General features: G+C 53.6%; 1 protein-coding gene across 1 annotated transcript in view; it reads right to left on the bottom strand.

Moving 5' to 3' along the window:
- Positions 1-19,277, bottom strand: part of LOC147012903 (ras-related protein Rap-2c-like) — a 60,533-nt gene extending 41,256 nt beyond the window's left edge. The window contains exon 1 of the mRNA XM_085854242.1: positions 18,877-19,277. The gene's annotated coding sequence lies outside the window, so the exon portion shown is untranslated. The remainder of the gene's footprint in view (positions 1-18,876) is intronic.
- Between the last annotated feature and the right edge of the window lie 3,493 nt (positions 19,278-22,770).

Here is a 22,770-nt window from a genome sequence, read left to right as displayed (position 1 = left end):
CGACAAAGGAAATAAAAATAGTAGAGACAAGGGAGGTAAAGGGTGAAGAGGTGACTGAGTTGGCAGAGACACGGGAGATGGGAACGATAGAGGGAAGACTGCACGATGAAGACGGGGTAAGTGACGCACACACACACACACGGAGGTAGTGGAGGATAATGAGTGTGAGCTGGCGGACTGGGTAGAGACCCAGTGCGAGCACCTGGATGGCCTCCTCCAGGAACGAGGGGAGGGAGTATGCCCCCTTGAGGCGAGTCACGACCAGGTGAGTTCGGTCGTGCTTTGCGAGGTCGAGGGGAGGAGTGCTGCGGACGGGTGCACGGAGAGCTTGGGGGTTATAGAGGCCCCGGAGACCCTTGTGGGGACACGAATCCACAGTGTGGTTGTCCCTGTGTGTGTGGTGCAATGTGTGAGTGCGTCCCCGTGTGTGGAAGCGACCCCGTGTGTGAGTGGTGTGGTGGCGATGGTGCCAGAGTACGTGCTTCCCAGCACGCCGTGTGTGGATGAGGCACCGCGGTTGAGTGCCCCCGCGTGTGTGAGTGAGGGACGGTGTGTGGATGAAACACCGCGGTTGAGTGCCCCCACGTGTGTGAGTGAGGCACGGTGTATGAGTGAGGCACGAGTGAGTGGAAGGCCGCGAGTGCGTGGAGCCACATGTGCGAGGGGGGTAATGGCATGCGTGAGTGAACGGCCGAGTGCAAGGGAGACCGTGTGTGTGAGAGAGCGGTATGTGAGGGAGATGTCGGTTGGCATGCGGGAGCACGCAGCCGCGTCTCCCGGTGTGAATGTGATGGAGTGGAGTGTGAGCGTCGTGACACGCAGGTGTGCGTGGGTGGAATGGAGGCGACGACGGAGACATGTGAGGAAAGGAAGCCGAGTAGCGGCTGCAGCTGTTTCGAGGACCGTGCCGGGTTCACCCAGCAGTGAGCACGAGGTCCGTGCTGTGCAACGCACGAGGCCACCACATGCTCGCTTGCGAGAGTGAAGTCCCGGTCCGGAAACGCACGCGGTGGATTTGCCGATCCCGCGGACGGACAAAGTTTAGGCAGGATTACGGATTTGGACCGGACGGGTTCTCCACGCGATCGTGTGTGTTAAGCTCCAACGGGCAAAGCACATGTGTTCGCGTGGGGAACCCCTCGAGACGTGGGGCTTGTTTTTTTTCTGCGCACGGTGACGTCATGGCTGCACGTGGGGTTGGAATCCGGCAGGAGGGGTATCCCTGCCGGATGGTACCGTCCAAGGAGGGACGAGGAACACGTGCAGCTGCATGACGTCACGGGCAGGTGCAAAGTGCGCGAGTTGCCGCGCTGGTGCTACACATGAAAAAAAAATAATAATAAAAAAAACAGGCCTCACTTTCGGGTGAACAGGATTCCTGGGCAAGGGGTGGAAGACCCCCTTGACCAGGGGCACAGGATGGAAACTAGTTAGGGGGAAGGGTTAGCTTAGCTAGACTGACTTCATGGGGCAGGGGCGAGTCCTCATGGAGTCCGTGGAATGGATTAGTTAGAGGGATGATAGCGAGATTTAGGTTGGGGAATTGATTAATGGTTATTTTGGAAACTGACAGACAGTGAATGTGTAGTGGGGACGTAGTTTAGCTACGTAGTGTTAAAAGGAACGTGCTGTAGTTTAAGGGACGACGTGGGAGCACGAGTTAGTTAGGGGAGGTAGTTAGAGGATGGCAGAGTTCAGCGGTGTGTGTGTGTTGAAGAGTTGGTGAGTTGTGAGGTGAGTACTTGGTGAGTGAGTGAGGCCAGCGGGTCTGTGTGAGTGGAGCGAATGGGGAATGCATGGTGCGATGAGTGATTGGGGGGAGGAGTGACTCCCGCCCAAGGGACCCCGGGGTCAGTGTAGACTGAGTTAGCTGGGTTAGTCAAATTGAAAAATGGAGGTCGTTTTGTTGTTGGTGGGTGTGTAGGCTCGAAACCCGTTTGGAGGGGTGCAGGAGCCCTGTTGACAGGCTTGGGAGCGTGGCTGCGAAAGGTGAGTATCGCTGGGTGGGTACCCCGGGCACCAGGCTAGTCGGCCGTGGTAGGCCAAGGGCCCATGGGGGGCCGGGATAGAGTAGTGGGCACGGGTGCGCCTGCTTGGTGCGGGGGCCCGGGGCGCCATTAGCCGCGTGGGCAGTGTTGTGGGCATGGGTGACCCTCGGAAAGGGGCCTGGGAAGCCAGCCTGCCACGTGTGCGTTTCAGGGGAGGTGCCATGGGGGGCACTCCCCGGTGTTCGGGAGCTGGTAGGCTCGGAGGCAGTGTAGTGCCCGGGGGTGCCATCGTCGGAGAATTGGCAGAGGGTCGTGCCTGCCAAAGGGAGCCAGGTGTCCCAGCCATGAGACCGTGTGAGGGCACGGAGAGAAAATTGGGGGGCGAGGCCCGAAATTGTGAGGACACCAACACAGGCGACGGGAATCTGGGTTGTTAGAACCAATAGTTTAAGCGAGAGGCGCTTGTTGAAAGCCCCGGGGTAGTTTAACGGTTAAATGGTTAGGGTAGATTAGGAAGTGTACCCCTCCGCACCATCCATCCCCTCGCTCTCGTTGTGGGCCGCTGGACCCACTTTGGTTATAAATCGCCGAACTCTGGGGAGGCCATTCTGAGGCTTGAGTTGGGCCTCGACACAGGACGTTAGCTCTCCCTTATTCCCCTCCGAGAAGGGAACGTAGGGGTTGGGAGTAGGCCAGGTGACAGGATAGGTTAGCCGAACAAGGACGATAAAGGGGGTTAGGGGACGATTTATAGTGGGGAAGTAAAAATAAAAAAAATAAGTTGGGGCTAAATTGGGGTTTGACAAATTAAGGGAGTGGGTATGTACAGTGACAGGCAAAGGCGATAGGTGGGAGGGAGACAGGTAGGTAGGGCCGAGCCCGCCTTCCAAGTGGCCAGCACCACCGCACTCCCTCCACCAACCTCCACTGAACGGCAAAGGCTGGCCAACTTCATCGGCTGGCCGTGTTTTGCTTCAAGGCGGAGGCCGGCCAACTTCATCGGCAGCTGTTGTTTTGCTGCAAGGCCTGTGCCATCGGCTGGCCGTGTTTGCTTCAAGGCCTGTGCCGGCCACTTCATCTGCTGGCTGTTTTTCTTCAAGGCCTGTGCCGGCCAGTTCATCTGCCGGCTGTGTTTGCCTGCAGCGGCCTTCTTCTGCGGGCTGTGTTTGCCTGCTGCCTTTGCCATGCCATGCCCACTGCCCCTGTTCACCAGCCCCGTTCAATTTTTGCTTTGCCCCCCCCCTGTTCATTGCCATGTGCGCCAGGATCAAGGCAACAGTTTGCAAGCTGCGAGAACTGCCCTGTTGGCAGCTACAACACGGGCCTGCAGTGGCGGCCCGTGCACCGTGTTTGTGTTCATCCATCCATTCGTTGTGCTCATTGCGTGTGCCACTTGAGCTGGCACGGAGACTACGTTGTGCAGCCCATGCACCGTTGTGATTCACTGCGTTCAGTTCAAAAGGGAAGGCCTTGGACTGCGTGTGAGCAGCCGGCCACGTTCCCTGTCACCTGCATTGTTTTGAGCCAGAGACTGCATGCGAGCAGCCTGGCTCCCTGTTAACTGCTTTCCTTTTGCAGAGTTCAGTGATCCTGGGCCATGGTTTAGTGTAAAATTTGTAAGTTAAGGTAAGATGTACTGTAAATATGAGTGCGCCCCCGGCATGTATGTCTTAGCGCCGGCAATTTTATTTAAGTCGTCCGTGTGAGTGAGTTTGTTTAGGTAGTTACTCAGCCCTTAGGTTATTTATTTTGGGGACACGAATACCATGAATGTCGCACTCAGGGATCCGTAGGTAAAATGTACTAGGGGAAAACTACACATGATGGCACACGAGAATTTGACGACTCGGGACGAGTCTGTAAAAAGGGGAGGGGGTAGTGTTGTGGTTGACCAAATTCGCAAACCACCATTCAGGTCCCTTAGGTGAGATATCTCGGTAAGTATATGTGTAGTTAGGCCCAAACCCGTTGTCTAGAGGGAATAAATGTCATTCATGAGGGCTGCGACTCTTCAGGATAGCCGTTTTTCTTTTACTATCTTTATTTTGGACCAGCAGCCATTATTACAACCACCAACCACGTCTCAACAGCCATCACAACAACCACCACCAACCACAACGCCACTTCACAACAACAACCACCAGCCACAACGCCGCTTCACCACAACCGCCACGACCTTTACCGTCACAACTCGCCACCATCGCATCACCGTCATCTCGCGCCACTCGTGGGCACCGATGCTGGACTCGTGCGGGGCGCGCACCGAGCAGCCTGTTCAAAAACATCACGGATTTTCCGCAGAAAAACGGATCAAAAACGACTCACGCCCACTTTTGTTCCGTCCAATCGGTGAGCGAGGGGCGATTTGGCCCCGCCTCCAGGGCGTTGGAGGGCGGTCGCTATATGCAAATTCATGGATCAAAAAGCATTCACGCCCACTTTTCCTCGGGCCAATGGGGAGCGAGGTGAAAGGTCGGAGGCAGAGGGTCAAAGATGAAAGAGCGAAGCCACGGGGCTTATAAAAACGACTGCGTTCGTCAGTCAAGTTCAGTTGAGTTGGAAGTGGAGGGAGTTGAGTTTTGGAGTTCGGAGAAGCAGTTCGCAGTTGGCAGTTCGCAGTTGGGAGTTCGCGGAGTCGGAGTGAAGAGGACGGAGCTGTGGAGAGGCGGCGGCGGCGAAGGCGGACGAGCGGGTGCTCGCGTCGGATTCGGGGAACTACGGAGGGAAAGGCCGGCGGCGCGACCGAGGTCGTGGTGGAGACGCTCGTCGCGGGACCCGAGATTTTGTGAAATCCTCCTTTCCCCGAGCATCAGCAACCCCCTCCTGTTTCCCCCCGCGCTGAGATAGTGCGACAAAAGGGGGCCCCCTTCCCACCCCCGACCAGACACTGTCCGCGAGGCCCGCGGAGTTGAGGCACCACCGCCGCTCCGCGTCTCATCATCAGACGGGTAGGCCCGACACGGTCTCGGCCCCAGGCCCGCCTACCCCCTCATCCTGGAGGGTGGTTCTCTTTTCTTTTGCTTTGGGAATATGTGTTGTCGGCGCCGTCTGTGAAGTAAAATTGTATAAGTGTTGCCGAGTGCACGGTAGTCGGATAGATCTGCATTGTTGCATTTGCTTTTTGTCTTCTTCTTTTACATGTGCTTTTGGTGGAATTGTATATGTGTGCTTTCCGTTCATCGCGAAATAAATGTGCTTATTGTTGAACTGTTTTCCCGCTTCGCTTCGTCATTTCTTTCATTGAATCCCCATCTTGCTTCACGTAAAGGGTTGGTCGTGGGCTAAGACGCCTGATAATTAATCGAACCGTCGAGGCCGACGAATAACCCCGCTCGGTTATCCCGATAGTACGGAACGGGTCGCTTAAGTGGCCCGTGTCCGAAGTCGACCTGCGGCGAGGTGCGATCGCCCGGTCTACCCTCCGTGTGGGTACTTAGGTAGGTCGACTTTGGCGAGCAACCCTATCCCACGCGGGGGCCGATTGGCACGATCGCGGTGAGACCGAAAGGTCCACCCGTGACTGGTTCCCGGCGTTAGTCCGAGAGGGTCACGACTGGATTGTCCGTCCGGTGGGCGACGTGCCGCGATTCGAGTTACGTGGCCGTCCGCACGCCGGCGGGCGCGAATCCGCAACAATATCTTACGAGCAAAAATTTGTCTGTATCTTGGTATTCCTCAACACTGAGAGGAGTGACAAATTTGATTGGTCGAGATGGAGTAATAAATATTATGGACCAGGACTGCAAAACTGGAGGTTTTTGGAAGTGCCAACAAGGCAATTTGTGTTCTATAGTGTTCAAGTATATTGTCCAATTGAAATAAAATGAAGATATTAAAGGCTGTTAGTGGGAAGAAAAAAAAATCTTCGAAAGTTTCCCACCATTGATGCAGTGCCTTTACACCACTTTATTTAACACGTTACATTAGTGCATCATGCCTTTTCTTTGTGTCCTTTATGATGTCCCTAAAAACAGTACGTTTCCTGTTTGGAATGATTTTCAATTTTGTTTGACTGTCAGACTAAAACAATTAACTTACTCCTCAATGCAGGTACGCACACACCTGGGATGATATTCCATACAACTTTCCAAGTTCAGAGCCAGAGTACTGCTTAGCTACAGGTTCGTGTTCCAATTCACGTTCTATAGTGCTCAAAATATAAAATTCAATTGAAATCAAGTTGTTCCTCTATCACAGACGGCAGACTGACAGTGAACGAATTGCTTAACCCAACTTTTCACTTTGTGAGTGGGGTAATAATATTGGCATCCCCACATCTCTTTGGGAACGAAACAAATTAGGGTATTAATAAGAGACATCTGCATATCTTTTTGGAAATAAAACAATGCAACACCAACAAACGTTTTACGACCATTTTGTCCTAATCTTTCTAAGGGGTTTGGCAAATGATAGCATTTCTCCCCATGGATCGATCCATTGCATTAGTTTTGTGCAAACCCAAAATTCCATATCTTTCAAGACATTTTCAATGTACTTTTTCGGCCATGGACTGTTTTTTTTTCTTCTTCTTCTTCTTCTTCTTCTTCTTCTTTCCTTTTACCATGAGCTTTTTTGTTTTATTTTCAGCTTCATATTCTGACCTTCATTGCACATGACCATACCAACCAAGTCTTCTCTTCCCAAGTTCTTCATGACGAGAATTAATCTTTAATCCCTCATTTCTGAGCGTGGAATTATTTATTTTAGAGACAATCCATCATACCATTCTCATCTCTGTTCTTCCCACTCTTTTCACATCTTCGATACATATGACCCATGTTTCACTTCAAAAAATCAAAGCTGGTTTGATACAGGTTTTAAACTCAAACCTTTAGAGATAATGTAATGTTTCACTGCTTCATGATACCACCTAATTGTCTCCACAGATTCCAGGTTGATTTTGTTGTTGATCTAACACAAATTCTACTCCTCCTGATGCTTCTGTCATGTCCACAACGCAACAGATAGCCGAACTCGTGAACATATATTTTTGTTCTTAATCTTTTTCTTGAAATGACTGATTAGATCCTCATATATTTTACATGTGAAATAACCAAATTTTGTTACCAAATTTTCCAGTGATACCATTGCACCTCTTGTCAGGTCAGGTCAGGTCAGGTGTGGGAGCATGCGCCAGAGCAGCGCGTCGCTGCGTCCACTTTCCGCCGGTAGTCCAGGGGCCTCTGTCTAGCCATCCCCCAGGCAGATGCCTGGCACATCGCTATCTCCTTGAGATGCTGATCAACCTGCTGCAACCACGAGGAACATGGTTGGCCCATTGGCCTCCCCCATTCAGGAGGCCACCTCGCTGAGACAATCTGGTGAGCAGAATCAGCGTCAGGAAAACGAGCCACATGTCCATACACCCGCAGCTGACACTCACGGACGATGCAGGTAACAAATAAACTGTAATTTGAGTCTCTCTCAGCAACCACTCATGAGACACAAAGTCCAACCAGCAACAGCCAAGGATTATCCGAAGAGACCTGGTACCAAAGGAATTAAGCCTCAGTCTCAGATCCGTGGTCAGAATCTAAGTCTCATATCCGTAGAGCAAGACTGGAAGCACCAAGGAGCTGAAGACTTGGACTTTCATCCTCCTGCACGGGTACCGACAGCGCAACACCCCATGATCCAGTGAATCTACGATTCCCCAAGCCCGACCGAGACGTCTGTTGACCTCTGGCTCACAGCCAGCAGAGACATGAATATTGTTACAGCTGTGGAAATTCGCATAACACCATAAAGGGCCCTCAGGTGAGACATCTCCATAGGTACATGTGTAGTTAGCCCAAACACGTTGTATAGAGGAAATTTATGTAATCCATCCGGGTTGCGACGCTTTGAGTTAGTCGTTTTTCTTTCTTTATCTTTTATTTCAAACAAACAGCATCTCAACAACCACACCATCCCCACCACAGCAACGCCACACCATCACCTTCGCCTTTACCTTCACAACATCATCACACATCATCGCTTCTACGGCCATTCTCGCACCACCTGTGAACACTGAACGTCGGGCTGTCTCGGGCCCGTTCGGCGATTGGTGCCGAACGCACCGAGCCGCGAGCGCGAATGGCGGCCTTTCCAAGGGGAAAAATTTGGATCAGAAATGCTTCACGCCCACTTCTCCTCCGTCCAGTGGGCACGTGAGAGGCGGCTTGGCCCCGCCTCCAGGCGCGTGGAGGTGAATTCCGTCTAGGTCCGTCTATGCAAATTTTAGGATCAGGGGAGGTTCACGCCCATTTTTGCCCGACCAATGGCAGACCGGGGGGGCGATGTGGGCCCGCCTCCAGATCTGGGAATTTGCATATCGGTGCCTCCTGAGTGCTATAAAGGTGCGAGCGGAAGGCGACTCGCGGGCTTGAGTTGAGGTCGGAGGAGAGTGTGGGGCTGGAGTTGAGTGAGGAGGAGTGTGTGTCGTCAAGAAGTTGCTTTTGGAGACAAGGAGCGTTGCGTTGGTGGAGTCGAGTCGAGTGCGCGCGGTGGAGCTATAGGCAAGGGAGCTCGGGTCCGAGGCAAGGAGGACGGCGGTCGGCGACGAGGTTGCGGTGTGGGGGATCGCTCGTCTCGTCGCGGGACCCAAGCCAGCCAGCCACTCCCCTCCCTCAGGGCATCAACAATTTCCCTTCGCACTGAGATAGTGAAAAAGGGGGCCCCGTTCCTCCCCCACCCCAAACGTGGCGCCAACAAGCACGCCAGGGGCCCGGAGTCGGGGCACAGCGGCGCGGACACTTTGCGGCTTGCCCGCCAACGCGTCACGAGGATGCGGGTAAGACCTCCCCGGTCTCGCAGACCTGGCCGCTCCTCCAGGCCCCACGCAAATTTGGCCTACGGGCCTGTCTGCCTCCTTGTCTGTGAGGGTGGCTTCTTTCTTTTGCTTTTGTGTAAATGTGTGTTGGCGCCGTCTTTCAAGTAGAACTGTGTAAGTGTTGCCGTGTGTACGCGTTTGTCGGTTGTACCACATTTGCTTTATGTGCATTTCGATTCTGTATGGCTGTATATACGTGCTTTCCGTGTGCTGCGGAATAAAGTGCTTGCATGTTGAACTGTGCCCGTTTCGCTTTGTCTCCTTCCTTTTAATTGACTCTCCATCCTGCTTCACGTTAAGGGTTCGTAGTGGGTGCAACATCCCGGTAATTAATCGGAACCGTCAAGGCCGATGATAACACCGCTCGGTTATTATTGAAGCACGGAACGGACCGCTTAAGCGGTTCGTGTCCGGAGTCGGCCTGTGGCGTGGTACGATCGCCCGGTCGACCATTCGCGCAGGTACTTAGGTAGATAAAATTTGGCGAGCAACCTTATCCTGCGTGGGTGGGCAATTGGCACGATGGTGGTGAGGTTAAACCCCCACCCGTGACTTGCTCCCGGCGTTGTTCTGAGAGGGACACGACTGAATTGTCTGTCCGGTGGGCGATGTGCCGCAATTCGAGTTACGTGGCCGTTCGCACGCCGGCGGGCGCGAATTCGCAACAATATCACTGCCAAGGTAAGTGAATCTCTCTGTGACCTCAATATCCTCACCACAAACAGGTACAGACAAGATAGCAGCATCCACTATGTCATTGAAAGCCTGGATCTTAGTTTTGATCCAGGAAACCCGCAATCCCAGCGGCTTCAACTCCTCATTCAGCACCAAGAGGGCCCCCAAAAGGATATCTGGAGTCTTGGCATAGATAACTGCATCATCTGCAAAATCAAGGTCAGAGATCTTGAAATTCCCAAACGCTGCAATGCAGCTTGATCTCTCCAACATCTTCCCCAGAATCCAATCCATACAAGGACTGAAAATTGTGGGGGCCAGTACACACCCCCAATCAACTCCAGTAACAACCAGAAATAAGTCAGAGATGGTATCACCACATCTCATAACACTCTCAGTGCCAGAGTATAGTTCAGACATCATATTGATCAACTTTGGTGGCACCCCATGAAAAACCAAGAATCCTCCAGAGGGCATCCCGATTCACTGAATCAAATGCTTTGCAGAAATCAACATCGGCTGCAAAGAGCCCCCTACCGAAACTCTCGTCTGCGTTCATTGAGGACCCAAAGAACAAGGTTACGGTCAATCGTTGACCTCTTTGGTGTAAAGTCTGACTGTTCCGGACACTGATGCTCAAGCAGATGGTGGCGAACCCAATCAAGAATAATCCGAGCAAAGACCTTCCCCGCACTGAGAGCAGCATCACCTCTCGGTATTTGTTGCAGTCCTGGTGATCATCCTTCCCTTTCCAGAGAATGACAACAAACCCCCCTCCTCCAATCAGTTGGGATGATGCCTGTGTTCCATGCAGAGTACAGAACTGCAAGCAATGACACAAATACAGCATTTCCACCAGCCTTGAGAAGTTCAGCATGGATGCCACAGATCCCAAGAGCTTTACCCCCATTTCAACCGGTTCACCACAGCCTGTTTCCACAAAAGAAGGTGGATCACAGTTGATTGGGGCTCAGCAACAGGGATAGTTACACTCCTGGCATCCAACTCGACAGCTGGTGGATCAGCCTGGTACAGCGGCTCAAAGTAACTAGTCCAGCAGGCCTTCACTTTGGACTCCTCTGTCAAGAGCCCACCACCCTCTGCTTTAACTGCAGTACACCAAGGGACGGGCTTGGATGAACGCAATGCGCGAATTCCCCTGTAAGGAGGATGAGAATCAATTGACCACAGGTGATGCTCTACTCCCTCACAGATTCGTCGCACATAGGCCTCCTTGTCCATCCTGAGCGCACGTACAGTTTTATGCCTCAGCTCCCTGAACAGCTCAGCTCTGCCATTATGCCTGGTAAATGGTATCCAGGGTCCTTTGAGAGACAAATTAAACTATCACCTCTTGTGAAACCATCTATAACATTTCCTACATCAAAATGAATTCCGTCCAATGCCTATTCCACATAAGGAGCCTGGTGTTGGCGCAGTGGTTAGGGCAGCAACTTGGGATCCCAAAGGTCCTGAGTTCAAGCCCCGTTGGGCCACTGAATTAATACACCAGGGGGTTGACTCAGCCTGTCATCCTTCCGAGGTCGGCGAAATGAGTACCAGTATACTGGGCCGGTGTATACCCCGGTTAAAATAGGTGTACCATATCCCTGTGTCGTAAGAGGTGACCAGGGTTGCGTCAGGAAGGGCATCCGGCGTCAAAAAACTTGTGCCAAATCATTATGCGGATCATAACGGATGATCCGCTGTGGCGACCCCTAACGGGAGCAGCCGAAAGAAGAAGGAAGGCCTTTTCCACATAAGGAACAAGGCCAATGTCTGCTTTCTTTACTGTCACCTTCTTCGCCACTCACCATAATCTTTATTATATGAATGATGATGCATCAACCTCTCATCTGCATAACACCTTTCTATTTTTGAAACATCACTTTTATGTATGCAGTCAAGACTTGTGGAAGAGTGAGAACACAGAATGGATCAGGTCACAACGTAACAAAAGGAACAGCAGAAGAGAACGGGAAATGTCAACAGCAGGGCCGAGGGAGAAATGAAACAAAGACTGATAACAAGGCAAGCTGAGAGGGAGGTGGGACGAGGGGGAAGCCGAGAGGGGTGGGACGAGGGGGAAGCCGAGAGGGGGGTGGGACGAGGGGAAGCCGAGAGGGGGTGGGACGAGGGGGAAGCCGAGAGGGGGTGGGACGAGGGGGAAGCCGAGAGGGGGTGGGACGAGGGGGAAGCCGAGAGGGGGTGGGACGAGGGGAAGCCGAGAGGGGGTGGGACGAGGGGGAAGCCGAGAGGGGGTGGGACGAGGGGGAAGCCGAGAGGGGGTGGGACGAGGGGGAAGCCGAGAGGGGGTGGGACGAGGGGAAGCCGAGAGGGGGTGGGACGAGGGGGAAGCCGAGAGGGGGTGGGACGAGGGGAAGCCGAGAGGGGGTGGGACGAGGGGGAAGCCGAGAGGGGGGTGGGACGAGGGGAAGCCGAGAGGGGGTGGGACGAGGGGGAAGCCGAGAGGGGGTGGGACGAGGGGGAAGCCGAGAGGGGGTGGGACGAGGGGGAAGCCGAGAGGGGGTGGGACGAGGGGGAAGCCGAGAGGGGGTGGGACGAGGGGGAAGCCGAGAGGGGGTGGGACGAGGGGGAAGACGAGAGGGGTGGGACGAGGGGGAAGCCGAGAGGGGGTGGGACGAGGGGGAAGCCGAGAGGGGGTGGGACGAGGGGGAAGCCGAGAGGGGGTGGGACGAGGGGGAAGCCGAGAGGGGGTGGGACGAGGGGGAAGCCGAGAGGGGGTGGGACGAGGGGGAAGCCGAGAGGGGGTGGGACGAGGGGGAAGCCGAGAGGGGGTGGGACGAGGGGGAAGCCGAGAGGGGGTGGGACGAGGGGAAGCCGAGAGGGGGTGGGACGAGGGGGAAGTCGAGAGGGGGTGGGACGAGGGGGAAGCCGAGAGGGGGTGGGACGAGGGGGAAGCCGAGAGGGGGTGGGACGAGAGGAAGCCGAGAGGGGGTGGGACGAGAGGAAGCCGAGAGGATGGGAGGGACGAGGGAGAAGCCGAGAGGGGGTGGGACGAGGGGGAAGCCGAGAGGGGGTGGGGCGAGGGGGAAGCCGAGAGGGGGTGGGACGAGGGGGAAGCCGAGAGGGGGTGGGACGAGGGGGAAGCCGAGAGGGGGTGGGACGAGGGGGAAGCAGAGAGGGGGTGGGACAAAGGGGAAAGCCGAGAGGGGGTGGGACGAGGGGAAGCCGAGAGGGGGTGGGACGAGGGGGAAGCCGAGAGGGAAGCCGAGGGGGGTGGGACGAGGGGAAGCCGAGAGGGGGTGGGACGAGAGGGAAGCCGAGAGGGGGTGGGACGAGAGGAAGCCGAGAGGGGGTGGGACGAGAGGAAGCCGAGAGGGGGTGGGACGAGAGGAAGCCGAGAGGGGGTGGGACGAGAGGAAGCCGAGAGGGGGTGGGACGAGAGGAAGCCGAGAGGGGATGGGACGAGGGGGAAGCCGAGAGGATGGGTGGGACGAGGGAGAAGCCGAGAGGGGGTGGGACGAGGGGGAAGCCGAGAGGGGGTGGGGCGAGGGGGAAGCCGAGAGGGGGTGGGGCGAGGGGGAAGCCGAGAGGGGGTGGGGCGAGGGGGAAGCCGAGAGGGGGTGGGACGAGAGGGAAGCCGAGAGGGGGTGGGACGAGGGGGAAGCCGAGAGGGGGTGGGGCGAGGGGGAAGCCGAGAGGGGGTGGGACGAGAGGGAAGCAGAGAGGGGGATGGGACGAGAGGGAAGCCGAGAGGGGGTGGGACGAGAGGGAAGCTGAGAGGGGGAAGCCGAGAGGGGGTGGGACGAGGGGAAGCCGGGAGAGGGGGAGTGGGACGATGGGGAAGCCGAGAGGGGTGGGACAAGGGGGAAACCGATGTGGGGGAGGGGTGGGGGAGGTTACTGACATTTTCCAAGAGTGGAAGTTCGTTTTCACCATCGTTCTCAATTTTTGTTTTTGTTTTTGTTTTTTACATTCCCATGACTATTTTTACAATTTCTTCAGGCACGAGCTGGTTTTTGAAAGCGCATTTCAAGAACAGTTCTTGTTGCTCGATCAATGAAATTGGCATCCCTAAATCTTTGGGAATAAAATAATTTAGACTATTAATTATATCAGCGTCCCTAAACTATTTAAACTATTTAAACAATCTTCTTTATAACAATACGTTTTTCCTCCATCCGTCTCTGTCTAACATTCCGTTTCACCCATTGGTTGGACAGCTTGCCTGTTTCCACCCATAATTTCAACCTGATGACAAAAAAAATATATACACCCGAGCAGGTTTGGCGGTCAGCTCGATTACAAAACTTGATACAACCGAGTGTTAATCAACCTTCGCGACTACGGAAAGTGAAAACAGAATTCAGATTGAATTTAAAATAAACGCGCGAGGCCACCCGAAGCAAAAATCTCCATATTCTCGGAATCATTCCCAACATCATTATACAATTTTCAAACCTGCGTTTATGGCCGTGAAATAAATACTCAAAGTGTGTGCGTTTAATGGCTGTGTCCAGGACAGAGCTGGACCCCAACTAAAAAGGACCCTTAGACCACCGAGAAGCTCAAGCACGTCTGTGCGGCGTCACGTGACCAGCCAGCTCGCCGTCCGAAGAAATGACCTAACAAAATCTTAAAACGTCCGTTTTTCACAGGAATTCTTTCAGATACTTGTAGAGCACATCCCCAAACCATCTAAAATATAAATATTAATCACAGACGCTACGAATAAGCAGTCCCTCAGGACAGGTTACAAGGTGAAGTCGTGAACGGAAAGCATGTGGTGTCCCTTCCAGTCTCATGGTTATTTGAATTGAATATATTTTCCTCATGAAAAGTGTTTCCGAGCAGATTTGCACGAAAATGATCTTCATTAAACGTGTAGCGACACCAGAAGGTCCCAAAAGTGAAAACAGAAATCAACTATGGCTTGGAAACGGATGGAAGCCCATGGAAGCTACCCCTCACTGCAATGCATTCCACACAGACCGAGGATATAAACATTTAATTTTCACAAAACTTGATGCAACCGAGTGTTAATCAACCTTCGCGACGATGAAAAGTGAAAACAGAATTTAAATTTAACTTAAAATAACCTTGCGAAGCCGTGTTGAAGTCAGCGTACCTCGTGTTGCTCAATAAACAGGGCCAGACGACAGAGGTAACGAGAAACTAGTTGTTCGAATGAAATCTTCTATTGAAATCTATTCAGGACTTGGGGTCGGGGGGCGGATATTCAGGACTTGGGGTCGGGGGGGGCAGATATTCAGGACTTGGGGTCGGGGGCGGATATTCAGGACTTGGGGTCGGGGGCGGATATTCAGGACTTGGGGTCGGGGCGGATATTCAGGACTTGGGGTCGGGGCGGATACTCAGGACTTGGGGTCGGGGGCGGATATTCAGGACTTGGGGTCGGGGCGGATATTCAGGACTTGGGGTCGGGGCGGATATTCAGGACTTGGGGTCGGGGGCGGATATTCAGGATTTGGGGTCGGGGGGCGGATATTCAGGACTTGGGGTCGGGGGCGGATATTCAGGACTTGGGGTCGGGGGCGGATATTCAGGACTTGGGGTCGGGGGGCGGATATTCAGGACTTGGGGTCGGGGGGGGGATATTCAGCACTTGGGGTCGGGGGGTGGGAAGAGGTTGAGGACTTGCGGTTGGGGGGGGGTGAAAGAGGTTGAGGACTTTGGGTTGAGACAGAGAGGTGGAGGTCACATGTGGATGTTCTGCAGGTCCCTGCCTGTAAATAATATTGGCATCCCAACATTTTGCCCCACTATTGGAGAAAAATTAAAGGTATGGCTCTGGATATCAAAGCTTTGGAGATGCTGCAAACTGAACTGCAAAAATGAAATTGAGAACTACACACTGAAAGCAATCTGTGGAGACTTTAAAGAAAAAAAAAAACATATATATATATATATATATATATATATATATATATATATATATATATATATATATATATATATATATATATATATATATATATATATATAAATATAATCAGAGGAGGTGACTGTATCTTTATCAAAAGGCCAGGAACAAGAGTCTGATGCATCTCTTTGTATGTTGGGCTTTGGGAATCACTTTGTATGTTGGAACAAGAGTTTCATGCATCTCTTTGTTCCTCCTTCCATAATTGAGCATGAACGGAGAACATTCTTCAGCAATGCAGATTTCATCCCAACTCGAACGTTAAAACATCAAAAGCAGATACATGAACATGATCATGGACTTGAAGCTTTCAAAGCACAAAAAAAAGCAACATTTCCCTTTGCTGAACAATCGAGGGGTGCCATATGTTTGGAACAAAAAAGAACAGAAACCAAGATCTAATGGAATCGCATATTGTCAAGATCTTCTACACTTCCTCTTTCAGCAATGAAAAAAGTGATAATCAAAGATCATGTCCTTTCCAGGTAGTATGTCTTTTGTAACGTGTTCTCCCTTCATCGACCTGGTCTCCTCCAGTGCCCCCAGCGACTTTTCCCTCATTCTCACACCTTCTCACCCCCCCTCCACCCCGTGACCTCATGTCTTTTCACACCCTACTCTCAACCTCGGCTTGTCCTCACACCCCCGCACGCCAACCGCCCCCCCACCCCTGCCAACGACCTCTACTTGTCCTCACTACTCCCCACCCCTGATCTCGGCTCTTCACCACCCCTTCCCCCCACCCGACCAAGGCTCGGCCTCACACCTTCCCAACCACACACCAACCACGACTCGTCACCACCCCTTTCCCCCCCGCCCGACCTCGGCTCAACCTCAAATAATCCCACCACAACTCTCCCCGACCTCATGCCTTTCCACACCCCTCCTCCTGACCTCGGCTCATACTCACTCCTTCCCACTTCCCCTCCCTGACATAATGCCTTTCCACACCCCCTCCTCCCACACCCCAGCTCATCCTTACGCCTGCCATAGTACACTCCCCCGACCTCTGCTTGTTCTCACATCTCACCCCCTCCACCGGCTCAACCTCATGCCATCCAACATCACCCTCACCACCTCGGCTGAAAATTCCTCCGCCTTTTCTTCTTCCTCCTCCTCCTCCAGACCTCGGATCATTCTCACGCCTCCCACCACCCTTGTCCTTGGCACTTCTCCCCAGTCCTCACTTCTCCCGCCCCCACCTCAGCCAGTCCTCACTCTTCCGTCCACCACCTCAGCCAGTCCACACTCCTTACCCCAGACAGTCCTGACGCATCACCCCCACCCCGGCTCGTCCTTACGCCTCACCTCAACCCCGGCTTGTCGTTACGCCTCACTCCAACCCCGGCTCGTCCTCATGCCTCACCCCCACCCTGGCTCGTCCTTACCCATCACCCCAACTCATCCTTACGCCTCACTCCAACCCCGGATCGTCCCTACGCCTCACCCCTACCCTGGCTGGTCCTTGTGCCTCACCCCTACCCCGGCTCATCCTTACGCCTCACCCCGACCTCGGCCAGTCCTCACTCCTCCCCGCGACATCACGCCTCCCCCCACCACCGTGACCTCAGCCAGTCCTCACTTCTCCCCCGACCTCGGCCAGTCGTCACTCCTCCCCGACACGGCGACCTCGGCCAGTCCGCACTCCTCCCCGTGACCTTGGCCAGGGCTCACTCCCCCGACCAGTCCTCACCCCCCCCGACCAGCCCTCACTCCTCCGCCCGCCACCTCGGCCAGTCCTCACTCCTCCCCCGACACTGTCACCTCAGCCAGTCCTCACTTCTACCCCCCGACACAGCCACCTCAGCCAATCCTCACTCCTCCCACCGACACCACCACCTCGGCCAGTCCTCACTCCTCCCCCTGACACCACCACCTCGGCCAGTCCTCACTCCGCCCCCCCCATCTCGGCCAGTCCTCACTCCTCCCCCCGCCACCGCGGCCAGTCCTCACTCCTCCCCCCGCCACCTCGGCCAGTCCTCACTCCTCTCCCCGCCACCTCGGCCAGTCCTCACTCCTCTCCCCGCCACCTCGGCCAGTCCTCACTCCTCTCCCCGCCACCTCGGCCAGTCCTCACTCCTCCCCCGCCACCTCGGCCAGTCCTCACTCCTCCCCCCACCCAACACCGCCACCTCGGCCAGGCCTCACTCCTCCCCCACCCAACACCACCACCTCAGCCAGTCCTCACTCCTCCCCCCCGACCAGTTCTCACTCCTCCCCCGACACAACCACCTCAGCCAGTCCTCACTCATCCCCCCGCCACCTCGGCCATTCCTCACTCCTCAACCTCAGCCAGTCCCCACTCCTCCCCTCTCCACCTCGGCCAGTCCTCACTCCTCCCCCGCCACCTTGGCCAGTCCTCACTCCTCCCCCGCAACCTCGGCCAGTCCTCACTCCTCCCCCGCAACCTTGGCCAGTCCTCACTCCTCCCCCGCCACCTCGGCCAGTCCTCACTCCTCCCCCGCCACCTCGGCCAGTCCTCACTCCTCCCCCGCCACCTCGGCCAGTCCTCACTCCTCTCCCCGCCACCTCGGCCAGTCCTCACTCCTCTCCCCGCCACCTCGGCCAGTCCTCACTCCTCCCCCCGCCACCTCGGCCAGTCCTCACTCCTCCCCCGCCACCTCGGCCAGTCCTCACACCTCCCCCGCCACCTCGGCCAGTCCTCAGTCCTCCCCCGCCACCTCGGCCAGCCCTCAGTCCTCCCCCGCCACCTCGGCCAGTCCTCAGTCCTTCCCCCGCCACCTCGGCCAGTCCTCACTCCTCCCCCGCCACCTCGGCCAGTCCTCACTCCTCCCCGCACCACCTCGGCCCGTCCTCACTCCTCCCCGCACCACCTCGGCCAGTCCTCACTCCTCCCCCGCACCACCTCGGCCCGTCCTCACTCCTCCCCCGCACCACCTCGGCCAGTCCTCACTCCTCCCCCGCCACCTCGGCCAGTCCTCACTCTTCCCCCGCCACCTGGGCCAGTCCTCACACCCTCCCCCGACACCGCCACTTCGGCCAATCCTCACTCCTACCCCGCCATCTCGGCCAGTCCTCACTCCTCCCCTGCCACCTCAGCCAGTTCACACTCGTCCCCCCAACACAACCACCTCGGCCAGTCCTCACTCCTCCCACTGACACCACCACCTTGGCTCATCCTCACTCCGACTCGTCCTTACGCCTCACCGCCTCGTTGTTACCCCTCACCCACTCCGCCGACTAGTCCTTAGCCTTCATCCCACCGCCTCGAGCAGTGCACCCCCACGTCCCCCCCCCCAACTTCAGCTCAATTGCACTCCTTCACTCCCAATCCTCACACCACCTCATCAAACAACCATCTCCTCCAACACTCATCTCTCCCTCAATCCTCCTCTCCACTTCCACCACCCACCCTGAGCATTTCCCTCTGTACACCCATTTCCTCGTCCGTCATCGTATGTTTGTTTTGATGTCTGCTCGGAAAACCTCGATACAAGTAAACAATGCCCCCCCATCCCAAAATTGATACTTACGTTATTTGTCTCAGCCGAGGAGGACAACACGAAGGAATCAAAACGTCGTTGGTAAATTTTAATACGTCGGAAAAAAAATAATAAAATGAAATCGAAGACGACTCAATGGTAGTGAGGCCTTGGACCTGGGCCTCTCCTTAAGAACGTCAAGGTATTCGAATATCTACCAACGCTCACGCGTCCTCATTCTCGTCCTGCTGCGAAACCTCTTCACTCCTCTTTCTTCTCTCTTCTTCTTCTCCGCCCTCGAGTCTTCGTCGACGTCGTCCGTCGAGCATCCGCAGCATTGCAGTCTCGACTCGACTCGACTCGACTCGACTCGTCAGGTCTCGTCTCGTCTCGTCTCGTCCTCGTTCGGTGCCGTTCACTTCCCCGCCCTTCCTGCTGCGCCCTCTCCGTCCTCCTCCTCCTCCTCCTCCTCCCCCTCCTCCTTTCGTTCTCTCTCCACTTCCGTTCTTCAATCCGAAATTCTTCGACTCATTCGAATTTAACGTTTCATCTTCTTACGTTTCCTTCTTTATCCGCTGTTCTTGTGGTGATTCTTTTCTCGTATATCCGTATCCTCCCTCCCCGATTTTAGAATTGTTGCTTTCGTTCTTTTTCTCTATTATCTGCGATTGTTGATTAAACATCCGCCTGTAATTTAACATTTTAATACTATATGGTATTTGTACTTCGATATTTTGTCTGTTTACCCCCCAACATGAATTTGTACTGTTGCTATATCATCATGTTACCAAGTATGTTTGTATGTTTGTAATCTTTAATTTCACCTCATTAACCAAACTTAATCAAGTGATTTTCTTTATTCTTTCCAAACCCAACTCACTCATTCCAAAATTAATTCCCGTCTTTTCTTTAAAATGCTAAATATCAAGTACTGCACCGCACTGTACCACACTGCACTGTACCACACCACACTGTACTGTACTGTACTGTACCGTACTGCACTGTACCGCACCACGCTGCACCGCACTGTACTGTACCGCACTGCACCACACTGCACTGTACCACACTGCACTGTACCGCACTGTACTGTGCGGCACTGTACTGTACTGCACAGCATCGGTACTGCACTGTACTGCACCGTACTGTACTGTATGTACTGTACTGCACTTCTGAAAAACATGAATGTTGAGTTATTTACTTCTGCCAGCGAAAGTGGGTGAAGTTATGTTTTCACGTCTGTCTGCTGGGTGGTCGCTAGAGTACCCTTATTGTCGGGTTGTGTGTGTGTGTGTGTGTGTGTGTGTGTGTGTGTGTGTGTGTGTGTGTGTGTGTGTGTGTGTGTGTGTGTGTGTGTGTGTGTGTGTGTTTCTGCAACGTGAGGCTCCACAGCACAAACCAGCAAACCGATTTCGATGAAACTTGGCGAACATGTGCCATATGGTCTGGGAGTGTGCGCGTTTGAGTTTTGTTGCCTAGCAATCACCCGTTGCTATGCAGCGGCCAAAAACCACGTAAGGTATTTTCAATACTTGTCCTACAGTTTTGAATGTGGAGAAACGAGACTTCGGAATTAAACACTTCGAGATATTTAGAAAATTTTACTCGAGCCGATTTTTGATTTACGTTTTATTTTTCAAATGGTAGTCCTTCAAAAATCGGGTGTCTATTCACCGTCATTTTTTTATGAGGGCTTAGGAAAGTGGGCGGAGCTTAGGGAAAGTGGATGTGGGAGTGGCGTAGGAAAGTTGGCGTGGCTTATGGAAAGTGGTCGTGGCTTATGGGAAAAGTGGGCGTGGCTTATGAAAATATTGTGTGGCTCAGGAGGTGTGGTCAAACAAGAGCATTGAGAGAAGTTTATCGGGTTTTCCGTCTGTTTGTCATTTACACTTTCCTCCATCTCCACTCTGAGGAGTGCCAGTTGGCAAAATACGCAATAGGAAAAATCTTTCCAGGCAGAGGAACAATTGTATGTGAACCAATACGTCTTGGAAATGAATCTTCATCGGTGGATCGGTCAGAATGAAAAGCATCGTATCCAGCACTTCGATCCTAGCGGATCCCTCGTTGCCTACCGGCTTGTCTGTCTGTCTGTCTGTCTGTGTGTCTGTGAGCAGGATATCTCAAAAATTTATGGACGGATTTGTTGAAAACTTGGTGGACGTGTTGGATGTGTGATAAGGACGAATGGATTCCATTTTGGTGAAGATCTGGATGCGGATATGAAATTTTTAAAAGATATTCTTCACCATTGAGAAATTGGTCCAATATCGATACATGGCATCATCATCATCACACCATTTGAAAGCCTTTATCCCTGAGCACGGGTCAGCTTTTTGCGGGCTCCAATCATGGTACCCTTTCTTGTGGCAATGGTTTTATGGCCGGATGCCCTTCCTCACGCTAACCCTTTCGTCGCCTTCGACCTTGCAGGGATAATTACCAGTATACTGGTGCTCATTTCGCCGACCTTCTGAAGGATGACAGGCTGAGTCAACCCCCCTGATGTTAACTCAGCAGCCAACGGGGCTCGAACTCAGGACCCCGAGGATCCCAAGCCACCACCCTCACCACGAAGCCAACACCAGGCTCAAATCAATACATAGCATGATATTTCAAAATGTTATGGATGAGTTATGGCAAAACTTGGTGGATTCGTTGGGTATGTGACAATTTCAAGCCGATTTGATTTTAGTTCAAGTCTGCATGCGGATCCGGCCAATCAGTGGGATACAGAGTCCGGTGTTAGCTTGACGGTTAAGGCGGCTGGTTCAAGATCTTATAGGGTCTTGAGTTTGAGACCCTGTCAGCCGTTAAATACCACCAGGTGGTGTTGACTCTGCCTGTTATCTTTCCAAGGTCGGCAAAATGAGTGCCAGCTTGCTGGTATACTGTGTCGGAGTGGAGACCCATCCAGGATTGTGCCCAATAGCCAAGGAGACTGCTAAAGCAGCACCAACGCTCTGCACAGAGTATGGTCCCAATCTCCTCTCTCCTCCTTACTAGTAACAGAGGCACTGCATCAGCAGCAGAGCCCAGCAATGGAAACAGGGGGCATTGCATCAGCAGCACAACCATGCTCCCAGCAATGACACAAACAACAGCCACAAGCTACATATAAAGTAATACAGTGGAATGCAAACATAAACTGTTCAGCTTGGCGGAGGTGTGCGCTCCACCGAATGACGGTTTTGTTCAAATTGCAATCCTAGACCATTGTTAAAATTCACGGATAAACTGTTTTTGCAAGTGGCTACCACCATCCAAACAGCCATGTGTATGTTGCGTTTGTACAGAGTGAGTATACATCACTCACACACGTCACACACACACACACACACACACACACACACACACACACACACACACACACACACACACACACACACACACACACACACACACACACACACACACACTGTTGGTAGGATAACCTAGACCCTAAAAGTATGTCCATTCGCCTCTGAGTTCTCTTGCCTGGGCTCGGATTCTGACCCAGCTATAAATGGTTATCCTGGTGTTTCACATGCAGTCGGGCATCCCCTCTGCCGGCATCAGTTTGTGTATGCTAAAGATCCCACGGTATCTTTTGCAAAGAGTAGACCAGTTATTGCTGGCACGAGCAGTGGCTTTTTGGGGAGGGGGCCAGTCGTGAACCCTTTCTGGTTGTGGGTAGATGGACATACAAAGGTAGCAAATCCGAAGCTGGAGACTGTGAGCGAGTATTGTGATTACCCTTGCCGGGAGTATGGGGGCCTCCAAGTCCGAAGCGGTCAATTCCGAGTAGAAATGGAATGCAACCCAGAGAGTGGTGTTGAGGAGGTTCTGAGCGAGTCCCTCAGAGAGAGATCAATGGTGCTGTCAGAGCTGCTGAGGTACACATTCTAGCTCATGCTGTCTGCTCAATGCCCAGGCATAGTATAGGCGAACGAACGGCCATTCCTCTTT

Source organism: Eptatretus burgeri, chromosome 14 (genome assembly GCF_056783735.1).
Source record: "Eptatretus burgeri isolate ZD-2024b chromosome 14, Ebu_testis_v1, whole genome shotgun sequence".
Taxonomy (NCBI): domain Eukaryota; kingdom Metazoa; phylum Chordata; class Myxini; order Myxiniformes; family Myxinidae; genus Eptatretus; species Eptatretus burgeri.
Note: the sequence above shows the minus strand (reverse complement) of the source record. Positions and strands in the feature narration are given on the sequence as shown.